This window comes from Phacochoerus africanus, chromosome 9 (assembly GCF_016906955.1).
Source record: "Phacochoerus africanus isolate WHEZ1 chromosome 9, ROS_Pafr_v1, whole genome shotgun sequence".
NCBI lineage: Eukaryota > Metazoa > Chordata > Mammalia > Artiodactyla > Suidae > Phacochoerus > Phacochoerus africanus.
Window position 1 is genome coordinate 54,934,391 of NC_062552.1, and position 23,971 is coordinate 54,958,361.

Here is a 23,971-nt window from a genome sequence, read left to right on the forward strand (position 1 = left end):
TTTTGAACCCAGCCCTATGTTGAAATGAACAACCAGACTCAGCGTGGTGGGGAGCTGAAGAGCTGCCAGACTGTTCAAACTTCAGTCCCTTGTTGGCCAGCAAGGGGAGCTGGCCATCGCTCAGCCCCTTGGTTCTTCAGCTTCCTCACTTGCACTGTGGCCATGGTGGTGGGACCAAGTCAGAGGACTCTCCAGAATCTTAAGTTAAGGTGCATAAAGTAGAGGAAACTTTTAGCAATAAGCTATAGAAAGACCTCAAAATGTGTCCTCAAACTTCAAAAACAGTCTTGAGGTTTCCAAATGGTGGAGAGTATTTCTTCTCCATTTCCGGAAAAGTGAGCACAGTGGCAGAGCCCCAGAACCTGCACCCCTCTGGGGTGTGAAAGGCCCCTCTCACCACCCACAATGCTTGGTGGCACCAACATGTTTCCAGTGTCAGATATGGTAGGTCAAAGCGATTGAGAGGTAGTTGTATTTCAGGTGAATTTGTAGTGTGAATCAGTGAGGGAGGCAGGCAAGAGGCAGCAACACAGCTGTGCTGCTCCAACAAGAACTTAAAGAAAAAATGGTAAGAAAACTAAAAATGCAACACAGAAATAGCTCCAGAGGCAAGACACAAGCTCTAGGGGTTGGGTTATCTGGAGATACCGAAGGTCAGTTTTCAGAGTCAGCACTTGGTAACAGGTAGCCTTACTCCAAAACCCAAACCAATTTTTTTTCCACTCACTAATGAGGCCTCTGCCTGGCTCTTACTTCACTGAGGTTGTTCTAAGCTGATTCTGCCAGGCCTCCTTCATGTCAGCTGTTCTCCTGCTTACTGGACATCGAAAACTTCCTGGAGGTGTTAGGTAGGCTCTCTTTTATAGGATGATTGTGGCTTCATTCATGGCAAGGAAGATACACACTGTGTTATTGCATTGTTTCTTCTGATCTGAAATCTAGACAAAGAGGACAGACCCTGTTCCAGAGACCCTGATCCCGCCCAACAGGAGGGTGAAATAACAATGTGACCACAGGGTGTTCATTTTCCTTCCCACAGGTCTTCTGAATAATTCATTTGGAGATGTAATTTTACATCAATCAACATAAATAACAACACACACACACACACACACACACACACATGAAAGTCCAGGACCAAATGCCTTCACAGGTCAATTCTACTAACATTTAAATAATTAGCAATAATCCTTCTCAAACTTTTCCAAAAGACTGAAGAGATGAGAATACTGACAAGTTCATTCTAAGCGGCCAGCACATCTCTGATATCAAAGGTACATAAAGAATAATAAAAAGAAAAGAAAATTACAGAACAATATTAGTAATAAATATATATCCTGAATGGATTAAAGAACAGGATCCAACTACATGCTCTCTGCAAGAGACTCACTTTAGGTCTAAGAGCATACACAGACTGAAAGTGAAAGAATGGTAAAAGACATTCCATTCACATAACAGAAGTAGATATATTAATAACAGACAAAAATACACTTTAAAACAAATAATGTTACAAGAGACAAAGTACATTGTATGATGATAAAAAGGGTCCATTCACTAAGAAGATATAGTAATTATAAATATTTATGCAGCAAACTTTGGAGATCCTAAATATATGAAGCAAATTTTGACAGAATTGAAGGGAGATAGACAACATCATAATCATAGTAGGAGACTTCAATACTCTACTTTCAACATTAGAATCACCAGAGAGATCAATAAGAAAGCAGAGGGCTTGAACCACACTGTAGACTACTTGGACCTAACAGATACATATAGAATACTCCATCCAACAACAGATATATAATCATCTCAAGAGCACATGGAACATTCTCCCAGATAGATCATATGTTAGCCTACAGAACAAGTCTTAACAAATTCAAGATGATTAAAATCATACAAAGTACCTTTTTCAAACACAATTGTAGGAAAGTTGAAATAAATAGCATGAGGAAAATGAAAAAATCCACAAACACTCGACCATTAAACAACACACTTCAAAATAGCAAATTAGTCAAAGAAGAAGTCACAAGAGAACTTGGAAAATACCTTGAGACAAGTAAAAATGAAAACACAACATAATGAGATACAGTGAAAGCAGTGCTAAAAGGGAAGTTTGCTTTAAATGCCTAATTTAAAAAAATCTCAAATCAACAATGTAACTTTATGCTTTAAGAAACTAGAAAAAGGGGAATTCCCATCATGGCTCAGTGGAAACTAATTGACTAGGAACCATGACGTTGTGGGTTCAACCCCTGGTCTCACTCAGTGGGTTAAGGATCCAGCATTGCCATGAACTGTGGTGTAGGTTGCAGATGTGGCTCAGATCTGGCATTGCTGTGGCTGTGGCTGTGGCTGGTGGCTATAGCCTGGGAACTTTCATATGCTGCAGGTGTGGACCTAAAAAGCAAAAATAAAATAAAATAAAATAAAAATAAAAAATAAAAAGAAAGGAAGAAAGAAAGAAAGAAATGAGAAAAAAATTAAGCCAATGCTAACTCAAGGAAGGAAATAATAAAGACTAGAGCTGAGATAAATTAAACGGAGAATACAAAAACAATAGAAAAAAAATCAATGAAACTGATCTGGTGTTCTGAAAAGAAAGATCAACAGAGTTGATAAACTCTTAGCTAGATTATCTAAAAAAGAGAGAAGACTTAAATGCCAAAATCAGAAGTGAAAGAGAACTTACTACCAATTACATAGAAATTAAAAAGGATTAAAAATAATACTCTGAACAACTGTATACCAAGAAAATAGAAAACCTAGAAGAAATGGATCAGTTTCTAGGCACACACAACCTACCAAGACTGAGTCACGAGGAAACATAAAATATTAACAGACCAATGACAAGTAAGGATATTGAATTAGTAGTTGAAAACAAAACAAAACAAAAAACCCACCCACATAGGGCAGGATCAAGATGGCAGATGTGGCTCAACTTCTCCCACAAACACATCAAAAAAACCATCTAAATGTAGAATGATTCACACAGAGTATCTACTGAAAGCTGGCAGAAGACCTCAAACTTCCAAAAAGGGAAAGAAACCCTCCACATAACTGGGTAGAACAAAAGTTAAAAAAAGAGAGAGAGAAGAGAGACAGAGAGAAAGGAATCAGGATGGGACCAGCACTCTGGAGAGGGAGCTGAGAAAGAGGAAAGGAATCTGCACCCTGGGGGGCCATCTAACTGTCTGCAAGATTGGCCTGGATGGAGAGGGAACCTCAAGACCTCGTAGAAAAGTGAAGCAGCCAGATTGAGGAGGGCAAAGCAAAAGAGAGCCGTACAGAGCAGTGGTACCTCAGCCCAGGACACAAGAGCCTGAGACACCTGGGCAGGGGTTGGGCGATAAGACTCAGGCTTTGGAGAATAAGAAAAATATAAGCAAAATGAAGAAGCACAGGAACCATTCCAATTAAAAGAACAGGAGAATTCCCTTGAAGGAGCAAACAATGAAACAGACCTCTGCACTCTAATAGACACTGAATTCAAAAAGGAGTTAATGAGAATACGAAGTTATTAGGAGCAGATATCGACAGTAATGCAGACTGCGTTAGAATGGAACTAGAAACTATAAGGAGGAACAAAGAAAAATTGGAAAAATTCATTTGCAGAAATGCAAGCTGAGTTAAAGGCATTGAAGACCAGAGTGAATAATGTAGAGGAACGAATAAGTGACTTAGAAGATAGAATAATGCAAAACACCCAATCAGGACAGCAGATAGAAAGTCAAATGAAGATAAATGAAAGCAATATAATCGATCTAGGTGATAATATAAAGCATGCCAATCTACATATAATAGGAATCCCAGAAGGATTAAAAAAATGAAAATGGGGTTGAAAATATATTTTAAGAACCTATGGTTGGAGTTCCTGTCGTGGCTCAGTGGTTAACAAATCCGACTAGGAACCATGAGGTCTCGGGTTCAATCCCTGGCCTTGCTCAGTGGGTTAGGGATCTGGCGTTGCCGTGAGCTGTGGTGTACGCTGCAGACGCGGCTCGGATCCTGCGTTGCTGTGGCTCTGGCGCAGGCCAGTGGCTACAGCTATTCAACTCCTAGTCTGGGAACATCCATATGCTGCAGGAACAGCCCAAGAAATGGCAAAAAGACAAAATAAATAAATAAATAAAAACATAAGATCCCTTAAAAAAAAAAAAAGAACCTATGGTTGAAAAATTTCCACATCTAAAGGAAAGAGATATCAACATACAGAAAGCACAGAGGGCCCCAAACAAGCTGAAGCCAAACAGACCCTCACCAAGACATTATATTAAAAACAGCAAGAGTTAAAGATAAGGAGAGAATTTTAAAGGCAGTAAGAGAAAAATGAAGAGTTAATAATAAGGGAACCTTCCCCCCCACCATAAGGCTAACACTAATTTCTCTGCAGAAACACTACAGGCCAGAAGAGAATGTCAAGATATATTCAAAGCTCTAAAAAGTAATCTCGCAGCCTAGAATAAATACTCTACCCAGCAAGATTATCATTTAAAATAGAAGGAGAAATAAAGAATTTCTTCAACAAACAAAAACTAAAAGAATACAGAAATACTAAACAGATTCCAAAAGAAATACTGAAAGATCTCTGCTAAATAGGAATGAAAGAAGTAAGAAGAAATAGGATGGAGGAAATCACAATTGATAGTAATCACTTAAATAAGCCAGTATACAGATTAAAAAGAAAAAAAAACAAACCCTATATGTAAAAGCGACAATAAGCACAAGGAATGGCAAAAGGATAAATATGAAGATGTTAAAAAAAGGACATGAAAATCATCATCCTTCTGTGGGAAAGGAGAGTAAGAAAATCCAGACTTTTTTTTTTATTGTGTTCGAACCTATGTAACTATCAGGTTAAAGCAAGCAGAGAGGAAAGGGTTGAAATGCTTGAAAAACAGGGGAACCACAAATCAAAACCAAACAATACATTCACAAAAACTAAAAAGAAGATGATACAAGCATAAAATAAAAAGGAAATCATCCAACCAAAAAAAAAAAAAAAAGGAACAAAGGAGAAACATAGAATCAACTGGAAAACAAGGTTTAAAATGGTAATAAATATACATTTATCGATAATTACCTTAAGTGTAAATGGACTGAATGTCCAATCAAAAGACATAGCGTGGCAGACTGGATAAAAAACAAGAGCCTACAATATGCTGCCTATAAGAGACCCACCTTAGGGCAAAGGACACATATAAATTAAAAGTGAGGGCATGGAAAAAGATATTTCATGTGAAAGGAAATGACAGGAAAGCTGGAGTTGTAATACTCATGTCAGACAAAATAGACTTTAAAACCAAGGCCATAAAGAAAGATAGAGAAGGACACTATTTAATGATAAGAAGACCAATTCAAGAAGAGGATATCACACACATCATGTATGCCCCCAATATAGGAGCACCCAATTAATACAACAAATAATAATAGACATAAAGGAGAAATTGATGAGAATAGGAGACTTTAACACCCCACTCACATCAATGGACAGATCCTCTAGACAGAAAATCAATAAGGCAATAGAGATTCTAAATGACACAATAGAAAAGTTAGATTTAATTGATAATTTCAAGAAATTGCATCCAAAATAATTAGAATATACATTTGTTTCAAGTGCACCTGGGTTATTCTCTAGGATTGATCACATACTTGGGCATGAAATTAACCTCAACCAATTTAAGAGTATAGAAATTATTTCAGGAGTTCCCATTGTGGCTCAGTGGTTAATGAATCCGACTAGGAACGATGAGGTTGTAGATTCAATCTCTGGCCTCGCTCAGTGGGTTAAGGATCTGGCATTGCCGTGAGCTGTGGGGTAGGTCGCAGACATGGCTCGGATCCAGTGTTGCTGTGGCTGTGGTGCAGGCTGGCGGATGTAGCTCCAATTAGACCCCTAGCCTGGTTACCTCCGTATGCTGCAGGTGCTGACCTACAAAAGACAAAAAGACACACATACACACACACAAAAAAATTATTTCAAGTACCTTCTCTGACCACAATGGCATGAAACTAGAAATCAACCACAAGGGGAAAAAATGGGGAAAATCTGACTACGTGGAGACTAAACATGTTACTAAAAAACCAGTGGGTCAACAAGGAAATCAAAAGGGGAATTAAAAAGTACTTGAGACAAATGACAATGAAAACACAACCATTCAAAATCTATGGGATGCCACAAAAATAGTTCTTAGAGGGAAGTTAATAGCAATAGAGGCCTTCCTCAAAAAAGGAGAAAAATCTCATATCAACAACCTAACCTACTACCTAAAAAATTAAAAAAAAAGAACAAACAAATCCTATATTCAGCAGAAATCACAAATATCAGAGAGGAAATCAATAAAATAGAGATTAAAAAATCAATGGAAAAAATCATTAAAACCAAGAGCTGGTTAGTTGAAAGGGTAAACAAAATTGACAAGCCTCTCGCCAGACTCACCTAAAAGAAATGGACAACTTTCTAGAGACATACAACCCACCAAAACTGAATCAGGAAGAAACAGATCATTTGAAGAAATGGATCTGTAGAATTAAAATTGAATATTGTAATAAAATCACTCCCTACAAACAAAAGTCCAGGATCAGATAGCTTTTTTTTTTTTTTTTTTGCTTTTTAGGGCCGCACTTGCAGCACATGGAAGTTCCCAGGCTAGGGGTCTAATTGGAGCTGTAGCTGCTGGCCCACACTACCACACTATAGCCATAGCAACACCAGATCCGAGCCATATCTGTTGTCCATTTCTTTTAGGTTGTCAGATTTGTAGGCATATAATTTTTCATAGTAGTCTCTCTCACTCTCTCTCTTTTTTTTGGTACCTCTGTAGTATCCATTGAGATTTTTCCTTTTTCATTTCATTTCTTATTCTCCACTCACGGCAATGCGGGACAGGATCAGATAGCTTTACAGGCAAATTCTACCAAACATACAAAGAACTTATACCAGTCCTTCTTGAACTTTTCCAAAAGATCAAAGAAGAAGGAACACTCCCAAAGACATTCTATGAAGCCACCATCACCCTAATACCAAAAACCAGACAAAGATATTACCAAAAAAGAAAATTACAGGATAATGTCTTTGATGAATATAGATATAAAATTTTAGCCAACTGAATCCAACAACACATAAAAAAGATCATACACCATGACCAAGTAGGATTCATCTAAAATTCACAGGGATGGTTCAATATATGCAAATCAATCAATGTCACACACCACATCAACAAAGGAAAAGTCAAAAACCACACGATCATCTCAATAGATGCAGAAAAAGCATTTGACAAAATCTAACATCCATTAATGATAAAAGTGGGTATAGAGGGAACATATCTCAATATAATAAAAGCCATTTATGACAAACACAGCCGACATAATACTCAACAGAGAAAAGTTGAAAGCCTTCCTGCTAAAATCTGGAACAAGACAAGAATGCCCACTCTCACCACTTTTGTTCAACATAGTAACGGAAATCCTAGTCACAGCAATTAGACAAACAAAAGAAATAAAAGTTATCCAAATTGGAAGAGAAGAAGTATAGTTGTCATTCTATGCAGATGACATGATACTATATATAGAAAACCTTAAGGACTCCACACAGAAACTACTCAAACTGATAAACCAATTCAGCAAAGTATTAGGATATAAGATTAACATTCAGAAATCAGTCACATTTCTGTATACTAACAATGAAATATTATAAATGGAATATAAAAAGACAATACCTTTTAAAATTGCACCAAAAAAATTAAATACCCAGGAATAAATCTGACCAAGGAGGTAAATGACTTATATGCTGGGAACTATAAAACATTAATCAAAGAAATTAAAGGGGATTCAAAGAAATGGAAAAATAATCCATGCTCCTGAATTAGAAGAATTAATACCATTGAAGTAGCCATACTAGGAGTTCTTGCTGTGGCACAGCAGAAACAAATCCGACTAGGAACCATGAGGTTGTGGGTTCGATCCCTGGCCTTGCTCAGTGGGTTAAGGATCCGGCTTTGCCATGAGCTACGGTGTAGATCGCAGACACAGCCTGGATCTGGCATTGCTGTGGCCGTGGTGTAGGCTGGCAGCTGTATCTCTGGTTAGACCCCTAGCCTGGGAACCTCCATATGCCGTGGGTGTGGCCCTAAAAGCAAAAAAAAAAAAAAAAAAAAAAAGAAATAGCCATAAAAGTCAATGCAATCTATAGATTTAATGTGATCCCTATCAAATTACCCACGACATTTTTCCCAAAACTAGAACCAACAATCCAAAAATTTATATGGAACCATAAAAAATGCAGAATCGCCAAAGCAATCCCTTGGGAAAAAAATCAAGCAGGAGGCATAACTCTCCCAGACTTCAGATACTACTACAAAGCTACGGTAATCAAGGCAGGGTGGTACTGGTACAAAAACAGATAAACAGACCAGTGGAACAGAATAGAGAGTAGAGAAATAAACTCAGACCCCTACAGTCAATTAATCTTTGACAAAGGAGGCAAGAATATGAAATGGGAAAAAGACAGTCTCTTCAGCAAGTGGTACTGAAAAAACGGGACAGCTGCATGTAAATCAATGAAACTAAAACACACCTTCACATCATACATAAAAATAAACTCAAAATAGTGTAAAGACTTAAACATAAGACAAAACACTGTAAAACTCCTAGAAGAAAACATAGGCAAAACATTCTCTGGGATCAACATTACAAATGTTTTCTTGGATCAGTAATGTCAAGGCAATAGAAATGAAAACAAAAATAAACCAATGGAACCTAATCAAACTGACAAGCTTTTGTACAGCAAAGGAAACCATTAAAAAAATGAAAAGGCAATCTATAGAATGGGAGAAAATAGGTCCAAACAATGCAACTTATAGGGGCTTAATCTACAAAATATACAAACAACCCAATAACCACACACACAAAAAAAACCCTGATTTAAAAATGGGCAGAAGCCCTAAACAGACATTTCTCTGAAGAAGACATACAGATGGCCAGCAGGGATGAGAAAAAATGCTCAACATCGCTAGTTATTAGAGAAATGCAGCTCAAAACTCCAGTGAGGTACAATCTCACACTGGTCAGAATAGCTTTCATTAATAATTCTACAAATAACGAACGCTGGAGAGGGTGTAGAGAAAATGGAACATTACTACATTGCTGGTGGGAATATAAGTTGGTACAACCACTGTGGAAAACAGTATGGAGGTACATCAGAAAACTAAATATAGAACTACCATATGATCTGGGCATATATCCAGACAAAACTACAATTCAAAAAGATACACACACCCCAATGTTCATTACAGCACTATTCACAATAGCGGAGATGTGGAAATAATGAAAATGTCCACTGACAGACGAATGGGTTAAGAAGATGTGGTACACAATGGAATACTACTCAGCCATAAAAAAGAACAAAATAATGCTATCTGCAGCAACATGGATGCAACTAGGGTTTCTCATACTAAACGAAGTCAGTCAGAAAGAGAAAGACAAATACCGTATGATATCACTGACATGCAGAATCACAAAAACGTGGCACAAATGAACCTATCTATAAAACAAGTAGACTCACAGATATGGAGAACAGACTCGTGGTTGCCAAAGGGGAGGTGGGAGTCGGATGGAAGGGAAGTTCCCAGTGTGGGATTCTTAACCTGCTGCACAACCCTGGAACTTGGCAACATGCTCCCACCTCTTATAGCCAACTGATCCTGACTTTTGTTTCAACAGAACTAAATGCAGAAGTCTTGACTCAGAAAGAATGTCAAGGCAGACAGAATTTAGCTGGCAGAGGGTTGACTTGCATCAAGGACAGCAGGCTCGTCCAGAACGCAGACGGATTCCTGTTGCGTTGTCTTGAGCTGTTCTCGGCACACAAAGGGAGAAGCAGTTTGGTGACTTTGAAAGCAGATGTCAGGGCTGTTGCTCTGCTCCTCACCAGCATTCAGGGCATCGCCTGACCTACTGTGGGGAGATTGTAGCGAGCTAATACTGCTCAGCACTTAGGACAATGTCTGCATAAAGGATCACTGGTCCTTGGGCAACAGTTTGCCATGGCTGCTGTGACAAACCACTGCAGACTGGGTGGCTTAAAGGACTGAATCATACAGTCTCACAGTCTGAAGACAGAGGCCAAGATCAAGGTGTCCTCAGGGCTGGGTCTCTCTCCAAGAACACTGGTCATATGTGATCTGGGACCCACCTCACTCCCCAGTGGCCTCCTCTTAACTAATCACACCTGCAACAACCCTGTTTCTAAATAGCATTCAATTCGGAGGTAACAGAATCCAGAGCTCCAAAATATGAAATTGGGACATGGTCAGGTGTCCAGGTCTCACCTTTTCAGTTCTGGGGTGTTGGCACATGCTGGCCTGGATGGAAATCAACTAATATTGTCCTTGACACGGGCCTGAAGAAGCCCTTCCTCCAGCCCTGGGAAGTCATCGGGCAGTGTTGACTCCTCCCAAACCCGCATCTAGCCAGCGTCTGGTCCCATTTCTTCTTATTTCTCAGCAGCTTCCATGAGGGTCTTTTGTTTTGTTTTGTTTTGTTTTTTGCTTTTTTTTTCCTGGTCTTTTTTTAAGGGCTGCAATTGTGGCATATGGAAGTTCCCAGGCTAGGAGTTGAATCGGAGCTGTTCCCAGGCTAGGGGTCAAATCAGAGCTGAACCACAGTCACAGAAATATGGGATCCAAGCTACATCTGCAACGCATACCACAGCTCACGGCAACGCTTGATCCTTTTTTTTTTTTGTCTTTTTAGGGCCCCACCTGCAGCATAAGGAGGTTCCCAGGCTAGGGGTCTAATCCCCTACAGCTGCCGGCCTACACCACAGCCACAACACCACCAGATCCAAGGCGATCTTGACCTATACCACAGCTCACGGCAACGCCACTGCACCATGATGGGAACCCTAACACTGGATCATTAACACACTGAGTGAGGCCAGGGGTCAAACCTGCATCCTCGTGGATACTATTTGGAGTCATTTCAGCTAAGACACAATGGGAACTCCTCATAAGGGTCTTAAAAACGAAATCACCTATGTTGCATAGCATTGTTTTCATTGGCAAAATATTGAAAAGCCGGAAATATCTGTCTTGTTCATTATTAGGCCCAGGCCCCCTTACAAGGCCTAGTGCCCAACAGCTGTTTAATAAATTTACCTGTGAGTGACCTCCATGTCCAGTCTTTGGGGCTGTGCACACAGCCAGGGAAACAGGAGTTTCAGTTTACCTATCTTGTGTTTTCCATTCCTTGGCTATACCTTGGCCCTGAAAAGTCTTTCTCTGCCAGCCCCAACCAGCCCACCACCTCCAGGCTGTGGCATGCACACAGGACCAGGGTCTTCATGCTTTTTTTAATGGCCACACTCATGGCACATGGACATTCCCTAGACCAGGGATTGAATTTAAGCCACGGCTGCAACCTATGCTGCAGCTGTGGCAATGCCAGATCCTTTAACCCACTGTGCCACAGCAGGAACTCCCCTTACTGCTTTGTTAACCAGTAAGTGATAATGAAAACTGATGAACATGAACTACTCCTATGGAATTGGAAAGATAACAATAAAATAGACTATGTGAATTCAGGATAAAGCAAATTAAGAGAGAGAAAAAAAACCCAGCATTGATTAGTTGGAAAACAACAGACAAACAGTAAACAGAATCAAGAATTATTTCTTTTCATTGACAGACGAATGGATTAAGAAGATGTGGTACAGGAGTTCCCGTCGTGGCTCAATGGTTAATGAATCAGACTAGGAATCATGAAGTTGTGGGTTCGATCCCTGGCCTTGCTCAGTGGGTTAAGGACATGGCGTTGCCAGGAGCTGTGGTGTAGGTTGCAGACATGCCTCGGATCTGGTGTTGCTGTGGCTGTGGTGTAGGCCAGCAGCTGCAACTCCTATTAGACCTAGGGCTAGGGCCTGGGAACTTACATATGCCATGGGTGCGGCCCTCAAAAGACAAAAAATAGAAAGCCCCACTTATAACAACAATGATAAAATAAATACTGAAGACAAATTTGATGAGAAACTATTATGTGGGCAGGAAAGCTAGATGGGCTGGAGGGGCCATTTCCCTCCCCCCAGGACACGTAGGCTCCAGGCAGTATTTCCCCAGGGTAGGCCTTATTAAGAAGACCTCTGGGTCCTGCATATATTTCAAATCAGTCCTCTCCCCACTCCGCCAGAAACATAGGGGATTCTTCTCTGATCTTCACTGAGAGAAACTGGTGATGTTTCTGGAAGCAAAACTCACAAAGGTATGCAGACCCTCTGGTAAGACCAGGCCCCCTGAAGTTTTTACTTCCCAGCTCGTCCACACTGAGCTCCAGAAACTCACTGGTTACATTTCAGGTTTTCCCATGCGGACCCTATTTCCTGGGAAGTTTCTGTCCCGGTGACCTGTGAGCCTCTGATCCCACCTCTGTCCCTCCAGCCTAGGGCAGTGTCTGCCCTGTGATCTCAGTTCTCCAATAGACCTCAAAAGGGTTGTTGATTTTCACTACATTAAGCTTTTATTTGTGTGGATGGAGGGATGGCTGCTGGATCAGAAAGCGGGATCCCAAGATGTTTGTAAGTCTAAATACAACTGAATCTTTTCACAGAAAGTAGAAATGACCGGGAGTTCCCATTGTGGCGCTGTGGAAATGAATCTGACTAGGAACCATGAAGATGTGGGTTCGATCCCTGACCTCACTCAGTCGGTTAAGGATCCGGCATTGCCATGAGCTGTGGTGGAGGTTGCAGATGCGGCTTGGATCTGGCATTGCTACAGCTGTGGCATAGCTCTGATTCGACCCCTAGCCTGGAAACTTCCATATGCTGCAGATGTGGCCCTAAAAAGCAAAAAAAAAAAAAAAAAAAAAAAAAAAGGAGAAATGACCAAGAAGTGGTAGAAAATATAAATATATCAATGAGTATAGATGCTCAGAAAAGCCCTGTAACTTAGCTAAAGGGCATGTCATGAGCCAGCAGCTAAAGCCGAGTTTATGAGTAGAGAAGCGTGTGGGTCAGCAAAGGGTGCAGGGGCCCCAGGCTGAGATCCTGGGGAGCAGGTGTACTGACTTTTCAGGGCCACACTGTCTACACTCTACATGGGTTTCAGCCCCAGGGGGGCCATGCGGCTCCAGAATCACGTACATCAGCATCTCAGCAGCCAGGTACACTGCCCCAGGTGTGCTTGTCCAGGTGTGCTTGTCCAGGTGTGCTTGCCCAGAGCAACTTCCTCAGGTGTGTGTGCCCAGGTACGGACATGAGGTCAGTTCAGGACAAATCTGCAAAGGGTCATTCAGATTTCAGAGCTTTGTCTACAGCCATACCACCCTGAACGTGCCCCATTTCGTAAGATTCCAGAGCGTTTGTCACCTAGAAACTACAGATATGGAGCTGAAGACCTATACGGTTGATCAACCTTGCCCACAAAGTTCCAGACAATGCAGTGAGACAAAGAAATGAGGCAGACTTTGGAAAGAGACAAAAGTGTCCTGACATTAACTGCCCACTCAAAGCCGTGAGAGACTCCAGGAAGACAGCTGCTTTCCAGAGTTATTTTTTGAATTTGCTGCTTGTCCAAGTATGTGACGGATCTGGGCGTGCACAGGGACGTGTGTCTGTGCTTGAGTGTGAGAATGGGCAACATCCTTTCTCTTCTCCCAGATGGACACCGAGGACAGTAACAGAACTTGGCTAATAACTTAATCCAGTCTTTTCTGAACTGTTCATTTCTAAGGCTCTCATTGTGTTGCCAAGGGAGCAGCCTGCAAAGGAAGGGGGTCTGTGGACGCTCTCTCACCCTGCAAAGCCGGAAAGGGAAGCAGGGTAGGACAATGGTGTGATTCACTGAGTCCTGGGAGGGGTGGCCTGTCTGCTCATTAGAGGTGGTTGGAGACGGCTCTCTCCTCAGTGTGGCAAGAACTGACCTTGGTCCTTAAGAGGCGCACGTTTATGCTCATTCAAGATGCTTCTGTATCATGCACAGATTCATTTCCAGAAGGATTAACTATTGCAACATGAAAACATCAATACAATTTTTAATAGATATACAATAATAATTCTTAAAACTTGGAGTAGAAAGTATTTTGTGTCTCAGACAGGAAAAACAGGACGGATTTAACCATGTAAATGTGTGAATTTTTATGCTAAAAAGTACCACGAATACTAAAAGAGGAAGCAATAAGCGGTTAAAAAAAAAAAAATTCAGAGCTGAAGTGACCACTGAGGTTAAAGGCTGAATTGTGTCCCCCGAAAAAGGCATCCTGACCCCGGGACTTCGCAATATGACCTTAATTGGAAATAGGGTCTTTACAGAGGCAACCGAGTTAAAATGAAATCTTTAGGGTGGCCCCAATCCAATACATGATACTCTTACAGCACAGAAATCTGGACACAGATACACAGGGAAGAAGACCTTGTGCAGACAGAGGGTCAGAGTGAAGCACCTTCGAGCTATGGAATCCCAAGGACCACCAGGAACCCTCGGAAGCCAGGAGGGGCTGGAGGATCCTGACCAGCACCGTAATTTCAGATGGCTAGTCTCCAAACAGAGACAGTATATTTCTGCTCTTCTAAGTTGGTTACCCTTGGAAACTATACAGAGCATTAATAGCATTTAAGTGTAAAAAAGTCTTAATATCAGTAACAGAAGATGAAAATGCAATGTAAAGGTAATCACAAGATATATACAAAGACTATACCAAAAATACCAAGGAAGACAGGAATCCCTATAAACAAATAGAAGAGGCTGGAGCAGGGCTCGCTAGCAGCAGGGCAAGGGGGCCCCTGCCTTCAGTTCAGGCAACCACAGGGGCTTGTCTGGAGACAACTTAGAAAACAACTAAAATAGTGTCAGCTTTTAATTGTCACAATGCACTAGAATTCTCAACATCAGTAATATAATCATCCTCAAAGAAGTCTTCTGTTGTTCTAAGACTTATACTCTTGCTGTAGATACTGATATTTTTAAAAAATAAAATTTCTTTTTGGGAGTTCCCGCTGTGGCTGAGCAGGTTAAAAACCCGACTAGAATCCATGAGGATGAGGGTTTGATCCCTGGCCTCACTCAGTGGGTTAAGGATCCAGCGTTGCCGTGAGCTGTGGTGTAGGTCACAGATGTGGCTTGGATCCTGCGTTGCTGTGGCTGTGGTGTAGTGGTGTAGGCTGGGGGTTGTAGCTTCAATTTGACCCTAGCCTGGAAACTTCCATATGCTGCAGGTGTGGCCCTAAAAAGAAATTTTTTTTTCTTTTTTAGAACAGTTTTGATTTATAAAAAAAGAGAATTTTACAGAGAGTTTTTGTCTACTCCCCTCATCTAATTCTCTTTATAATTAACATCTTACATTAAGTATGGTCTGTTTGTCATAGTTAATGAACTGGCACTGAGACATGATTATTAACTAGAGTCCAAGTTTATTTAGGACTATTTCCCTAGTTTTTAACCTAACATCTTTTTCTGTCATAGGGGACCCCATTATATTAACTTGTCCTATGTCCTTGAGCTTGGCTGTGATATTTTCTCATATATTCCCTGTTACTGGCGATCTTTTTTTTCTTTTTTTATCTTTTTAGGGCTGCATCCATGGCATATGGATGTTCCCGTGCTAGAGGTCAAGTTAGACCTATAGGTGTCAGCCTACACCACAGCCACAGAAATGCCAGATCTGAGCTGCATCTGTGACCTACACCACAGCTCATGACATGTGATCCTTAACCCACTGAGCTAGGCCAAGGATCGAACCTATGTCCTCATGGACACTAGTCAGATTCATTTCCACTAAGCCATGACGGGAACTCCAAGGGGATCTGATCTTAATAGATTTGAGGACTGAGAATTTTGTGAGATGCCCTTTACTGGAATTTTCTGATGTTCTTCTCATAATTAGGCTGAGGTTACTGGAAGACCACAGAGGCAGAGTGCCATTCTCATCTCACTATATCAAGGTTACATGCTACGAACATGATTTTTTCTTTCTTTTTTTTGGACTTTTTAAGGCTGCACCTGGGCCTATGGAAGTTCCCAGACTAGGGGTCGAATAGGACCTATAGCTACTGGCCTACACTACAGCCACAGCAATGCCAGATCCCAGCTGTTTCTGTAATCTGCACCACAGCTCATGGCAATGTGTGATCCTTAACCCACTGAGTGAGGCCAGGGAGTGAACTGGAGTCTTCATGGATATTAGTTGCGTTCGTTACAGCTGAGCCACAATGGGAACACCTACAAACATGATTTGTCACTACTGATTCTGCACTTTCTGTCAAAGATGTGTTGACTCTCTTTATGAGGGTCTCTTTCTGGGCTCTATTTTCTGTTCCACTGATCTTAGTCTACTAAGATTTACTGTAACTTTATATCAAGCCTTTAAATCAGGTGGTATTGGTCCACTGACTTTGTTCTTCAGTACTGTGTTGATTCTGGGCCTTTGCTTCTCCATACAAACTCCAGACTCAGTCTGCTGACATCTGCAAAGTAACTTATTGGGATTTTGATGGGAATTGCATTGCAACTGTAAGATCAAATTTGTAAAGTTTGACTTCTCGGCAATATTGGGTCTTCCTTCCATGGACACAAAGTATCTTCCTACTTATTTAGATCTTTGATTTTTTTTTAAAGAGAATAACAACAAAACTCTGGATTCTTGTTCTAGATCCTAGATCTTGTTCTAGGGATCCTATACATATTTTGTTTAATTTACACCTAAGTGTTTCATGGTTTTTGGTGCTAATATAAATTGTGTGTTTCTAATTTCAAAATCCAATTGCTTATTGCCTTTCTATAGGAAAGAATTTGACTTTTATATGAGGTTTATATCCTATATTTTTGCTATAATAACTTATTAGTTCTAGGAGTTTTATTCAATTCATTGGAAATTTTTACAGAGAAAATTATATAATCTGTTAACAAATAACAGTTCAATTTCTTTCTTCCAAATCTGTAACATTTTCATGTCTTGTCTTAATTGCATTAGCGAGGACTTCTAGCATGATGTTGAACAGGGGGTTGTGAGAGGGGACATTCTTGCCTTGTTCTTGATCTTACAGAGAAATCAAGAGGTTTCTAACCATAAGTATGATGTTAGCTGTAGCATTTTTATAGATCTTCATTATCAAGTTGAGGAAGCTTCTCTGTATTTCTGGTTTGCTGAGAGTTTTAAAAATCACGAATGGATAGTGGATTTTGTCCAATGCTTTTTCTGAACCTATTGATACCATCATATGGTTTTTCTTCTTTAGCCTGCTGCTGCGATAGATAGCTTTAACTGATTTTTGAATGTTGAACCACGCTTGCATGTTGGAAAAATCCCTCTTGATAATAGTGAATAATTCTTGTATACATTGCTGTGTTCGATTTGCAATATTTTGTTGAGGATTTTTGCATCTATGTTCATGAGAGAAATGGTGTGTGGTTTTTCCTTTCTTATAACATCTTCATCTTGTTTTGGTATTAGGATAACGCAAACCTCAGAGAATGAGGGATGAAGTCATTCTATGGCTTCTCTTTTATGGGTAAGGTTGTGAAGAATTTATATCACTTATTCCTTAAATGTTTTACAGAATCCACCAGTGAAACACATCTGGGTCTGATATCCTGCATTAGAGATTTTGAAATTCAAACTGTTGAAATTTAACCACTGTAATAAAGAGGATGAGGAAAGATAAACACGATATGTTGCTAAAGAAAAAGAATCAAGTTGTGTAACACTATGAATGGAGTATTTCCATTTTAAATTTATTTTCCCAAATTTTATGAAAAATTTCAAACACAGAAAAGTCGAAAGAATACGTTAAACATCTATGTATCTGTAGAGAACTGCACCTAGGTAATAGCTATTAAAATGTTGCCATATTTGTTCCCAATTGATTTATCTAAGCTCTACAACTGGAGTGTTGGTTGCAGACATCATGAATGCTTCAGTCATAAGTACTCCAGCCTGTGTCTCCTGAGAATAGATATTTTCCTACAAATCATAATGCCAGTATACATCTGAAAAATTAACAATAATTCCATATCATCTAATATCTCATCTTTAACTTTCTCCAAATATCCTAAGAATTTCTTCTGTTGTTTTTCTGAAAGTAGGATCCAAACTACATTCATGCATTGCATTTGATTGTTATGCCTTTTCAATCTCTGTTGGTCTAGAAAAGTCCCCCTGCTTTTTTTTTTTTTTTTTAATAGCATTAACTTCTTGAAGAGCCCTGGTCAGCTCTTGTAAAATGTCCCACATTCTGATTTGCCTGCTTTTTCTTTAATAGATCATTTAGTTTTTTTCTCTGCTTTGCTGAATCTGGAAATTAAGGGTTGGATCTTAATTGAATTCAGGTTAAAGATTTGGGGCAAAACACTTTCTTATGTGTCCTCTTCATATTGCATCCTGGGGGGCCCCCAGTGTACCACTGTCTCTCTACGAATGGTTATAAGTGTGGGCACTCATGTAAGACAGTGAATGGCAGAGTCTCCACCAGAAGGCACAATATTTTCTTTGAGTATCTTGGTAAAGGAAAACTGGGAAGGCCGTGAACCCTGCCCACCACCCATAGCCATCAACTGGATACTGGTTGACAAAAGTGCAGGCCACCCAGGCAATGATATTCTCTGCAGAGTATTAAGAAGTCTACCGTGGGGTTAAGCCTATTCTGAGCTACACAGGACAGGGGAAGAATTTCCTAAGCATGCTATTAAACTTGGTACTCAGAAATTAAAAGATTGACAGATTTTTTTAGATATTTAAGAGTTAAATAATCCCAGGAATGTAAGGATAGTTCAAAGGAGAAAATCAATCGATGTAATACACCACATTAATAGGATGAAGGGTGAGAACCACATGATCATCTCAATAGATGTAGAAAAAGCATTAGCAAAATCTGATACTCTTTCATGATAAAAAAGACCACTCAAAAATAGAAGGCGATTTCCTCAGCACAATAAAGGGCATTTATGAAAAACCACAGCCAACATCATGCTCAGTGATGAAAGACAGATTTTGCTCTATGCTCAGAGTAAGGTAAGGATGCCTGCTTTCACAACTGCTATTCAACACTGTACCAGAGGTTTCAGCCAGAGCAATTAAGGAAGAAAAGGAAATAAATAAAAGTCATCCAAGTTGGGAAGGAAGCAAAACTTTCTCTCTTCACAGATGACATGATACATGGACAATCCAAAGAATGCACCAAAACCCTACTAGAGCCAACACACATTTAGCAGAGGTGAAGCATATAAAATATCAATATATAAAATTATGTTTCTATATATCAGCAATGAACAAGCTGAAAAAGAAATTAAGAAAGTAATTCCATTTATAATAGCGTCCAAAAGAATAAAATACTTAGGAATAGATTTAACCAAAAAGGGGAAAGATTTGTATGTTAAAAACTATGAATGCTCAAAGAAATTAAAGAAGATCTAAATAAATGCAAAGACACCCTAGGTTCCTTGATTGAAAGACTTACTATTGGTAAGATGTCATGATATACTCAAAGCAATCTACAGGTTTTATGCAATCCCTTTCAAAATTCCAATAGCCTTTTTTTTCTTTCAGGAATGGAAAAACAAACTCTCAAATCCATACATAAATGGGGGCATGAAGAGAGCCAAAAATAATTTGGTCAACAACCTAAATAAAAATACTTAGAGGGAAACATGGGGACAGTGGGCTCTTAGATATGACACCAAAAGCACAAGCAAAAAAGAATAAAATAGATAAATTGGATTTCATCAAAACTAAAACTTTTGGACGTCAAAGGACATTCTCAGGAAAGTAAAAAAGACACCTACACAATGAGAGAAAATATTTGCAAATTGCACATCTGATAAGGGCCTACTGTCCAGAATATATAAAGGACTTTTAACACTCAACAAACAAAACAACAAACCACTTTAAAAATGAGCAAAACATCTGTACAGATATTTTTCCAAAGAAGACATACAAATGGTCAAAGGCACTTGAAAATATGTTCAACACCATTAGTCACTAGGAAAATGCAAAACCAAGTCACAGTGAGATACTGTTTCACACCCAATAGGACATGTGTAATTAAAACTAAAACCAGACCGAAAATGACAAATATTGGTAAGTACTACGGTCTGGATGTTTATGTCCCCACAAAATCCATGTGCTGAAATCCTCATTCCTTACTGTCTCATGGACTTTGAAAAAATTATGTTCTCCAAATGAGACAGGTTAGGGGGTGGGGGGATGGGCTGGGGGTTTGGGATGGAAATGCTGTAAAATTGGGTTGTGATGATTGTTGTGCAACTATAAATGTAATAAAATTCATAAAAAAGAAAAAAAAATCCTCATTCCTGATGTGATGGCATTAGGACATGGGGCCTTTGGGAAGTACTTACATCAGGAAAGTGATTAATGCCCTTTTAAAGGACCCCACAGAGCTCCCTTGTCCCCTCCACCCTGTGAGGACATAGAAAATGCCAGCTATGGACCAGGAAGAAGGGCCTCACCAGGCCACACTGGCACCCTGATGTTGATGGCCAGCCTCCAGAACTGTAAGAAATAAATGCCTGGAGTTCCCATCATGGCTCTGCAGAAATGAATTTGACTAGTATCTATGAGAACACAGGTTTGATCCTTGGCCTGGCTCAGTGGGTTAAGGATCCGGCATTGCCATGAGCTGTGGTGTAGGTCACAGAGGTGGCTTATACCTGGCATTGCTGTGGCTGTGGTGTAGGCTGGCAGCTGCAGCACCCATTCAACCCCTAGCCTGTGAACATCCATATGCCACAGGTGTGACCCCAAAAAGAACAACAACAAAAAAAAGATAGAAATGCCTGTTGTTTATATTCCACCCAGGCTGCGGTGTTTTTGTTGTTAAAGCAGTCCTAATAGACTAAGATGGCAAGAAAGTGAAGAAATGGGAACCCTTGTAAAACAATTAAGCTACTGTGCATGAATGTGTAGAAGCTCTCCAAAAGTTAAACATGAGTAATTAAATGACTCAGCAATTCCACTTCTAGGTATTTACCCAAAGGATTGAAAACAGATACTCAACACATGATCATAGCAGCACTATTCACGTGATCATAGCAGCACTATTCACAGCCCCTGAGTGTATGAGGGAAGACGTGCCTGTGACACACATACAATAGATATCACCTGGTGGGAACTCAGCTGCGTGTTCTGCAAGTCAGTCCTGATGCTGTCCACCCAGCATTAGTGTCAGACCCCAAGGCTGCCCCACTTCAAGCTGCAAATCTCAGGGGGTGCTCAGGCCGCCACGCTTCAGGGGTTCCTGTGAAACTTGAGGTTCAATAATTCACTAGAATGACTCACAGATCCAAGGAAAGTGTGATATTTATGATTGCGGTTTTATCATAAAGGGTATAGATCAGAAGGACCAGGTAAATAAAGAAATAGGCCAGTTTGGGAATAACCAGATGACCCGTGGTCTCCTTGTGGAATAATGGTGTGTCCCCTCCTGACAGATCCATGTGCCAAGGACCAAGGGGGTCAAAGACCTATACACTGAAAACTACAAAACACCGATAAAGGTAATTGAAGATGATTCAAAGAAATGGAAAGACAACCCATGTTCTTGGATTATAAGAATTAATACAGTTAAAATGACCACTAAAATGGCCACACTACTCAAAGAAATCTACAGAGTTAATGTGATCCCTATCAAATTACCCAGGACATTTTCCAGAACAAATAATCCTGAAATGTACACGGAATTACAAAAGACCCAGAATTGCCAAATCAATTCTGAAGAAAAAGAATGAAGCAGGAGGCGTAACCCTTCCTGACTTCAGACAACACTACAACAGCTACAGTAATCAAGACAGTGTGCTACTGGTGCCAAAATAGACATACAGACCAGTGCTTAAAGACTTAAACATAGGACAGGACACCATAAAACTCCTAACAGCAGGCAAAAAATTCTCTGACATAAATCGTACCAATGTTTTCTTAGGTCAGTCTCCCATGCAACAGAAATAAAAGAAAAAAATAAACAAATGGGATGTAATCAAACTTACAAGTTTTTGCACAGCAAAGGAAACCATCAACAAAATGAAAAGACAAACTGCAGAAAGAGAAAAAAAACTGCAAACGATGTGACCAAGAAGGGCTTAATTTCCAAAATACATAAACAGCACATACAACCCAACAACAAAAAAATCCAATCAAAACATGGACAGAAGACGTAAACAGACCTTTTTCCAAAGAAGACAATGGATAAAAGACACATGAAAAGATGCTTAACATCACTAATTTTTAGAAAAATGAAAATCAAAACTACAGTGAGGTACCACCTCACACTGTTTAGAATGGCCATAATCAAAAAGTCTGTGAACAATAAATGCTGGAAAGGGTGTGGAGAAAATAGATCCTTCCTACACTGTTAGTGGGAATGCTGGTTGATGCAGTCACTTTGGAAAACAGCACAGAAGATCCTCAAAAAACCAAAAATAGGAGTTCCCTTGTAGCTTACAGGGTTAAGGATCTGGCATTGTCACTGCAGTACCTTGGGTCACTGCTGTAGCGCTGGTTTGATCCCTGACCCAGGAACTTCCACATGCAGCCATCCCCCCCCCCCCCACCCCCCCCCCCCCAAAACAAACCTAAAAATAGAGTTGCCATATAATCTAGCAATCCCATTCCTGGGCATATATCTGATGAAACTATAATTCAAAAAAATACGTACACTGCTACATTCATGGCATCACTATTCACAATAGCCAAGACATGGAAGCAACCTAGATGTCTATCTACAGAAGAATGGATAAAGAAGATGTGGTACATATACACAATGGAATACTACTCAGCCATAAAAAGGAAATAATGCCATTTACACAACATGGTTGGATCTAGAGATTCTCGTACTAAGTGAAGGAAGTCAGAAGGAGAAAGACAAACATCATATGATATCTCTTAGGTGGTAACTGTACAAAATGAAACACAAAGCTGCAAGACAAGAAGAGCTGGGGAAACTGTTAAATTGTAACAACGTGGAGTTCCCAACGTGGTGCAGTGGTTAACCAATCCGACTAGGAACCATGTGGTTGCGGGTTCGATCCCTGGCCTTTCTCAGTGGGTTAACGATCTGGCGTTGCTGTGAGCTTGGTGTAGGTTGCAGACACTGCTCGGATCCTGCATTGCCGTGGCTCTGGCATAGGCTGGCAGCTGCAGCTCCAACTGGACCCCTAGCCTGGGAACCTCCATGTGCCACAGGAGTGGCCCTGGAAAAGGCAAAAAAAAAAAAAAAAAAAAAAAGGGAGTTCCCGTCATGGCTCACTGGTTAACGAATCTGACTAGGAACCATGAGGTTGCAGGTTCGATCCCTGGCCTCAGTCAGTGGGTTAAGGATCCGGCATTGCCATGTGCTGTGGTGGAGGCCACAGATGCAGCTCGGATCCCGAGCTGCTGTTGCTCTGGTGTAGGCTGGTGGCTACAGCTCCAATTGGACCCCTAGCCTGGGAACCTCCATATGCCCCGAGTGTGGCCCTAGAAAAGACAAAAAAAAAAAAAAAAGTAACAACGTAACTTGTATCTTCCCTGGTTCTTACCACATCACCAACCTGTGCTAAAAATAGAAACTATCCCTATATAACTAGCTGCTCCTTAAGTTGCTGGGGAGCCTGAGTTCTCTCTGCCCAGTACTCCCTGGGGGCCACTCTGTTGGTGGATAAACGTGCTTGAGACCTCATTGCTCCCAACTCTGCCTCTTTCCCTTGCTGTTTCTAACAATATCACTTATATGTGGAATCTAACACACGACACAAAAGAACTTATGTACAAAACAGAAACGGATTCAGAGATATAGAGAACAGATTTGTGGCTGCCAAGGGGGGAGGGGGCTGGTAGAGGGATGGATTGGGAGTTTGGGGTTAGGAGATGTAAGCTGTCACATATGGAAGGGATAAACAATGAAGTCCTACTGTATAACACAGGGAAGTATATCCAGTCTCCTGAGATAAACCATAATAGAAGAGTGTTAAAATGAATGTATATATGTATAACCAAATCA

The 23,971-nt window shown here is 40.3% G+C and overlaps 1 protein-coding gene across 1 annotated transcript in view; it reads right to left on the reverse strand.

Annotated features, from left to right (window-relative positions):
* Positions 1-23,971, reverse strand: part of ALDH1L1 (aldehyde dehydrogenase 1 family member L1) — a 96,504-nt gene that overhangs the window by 67,604 nt on the left and 4,929 nt on the right. The gene's annotated exons all lie outside the window — the stretch shown is intronic.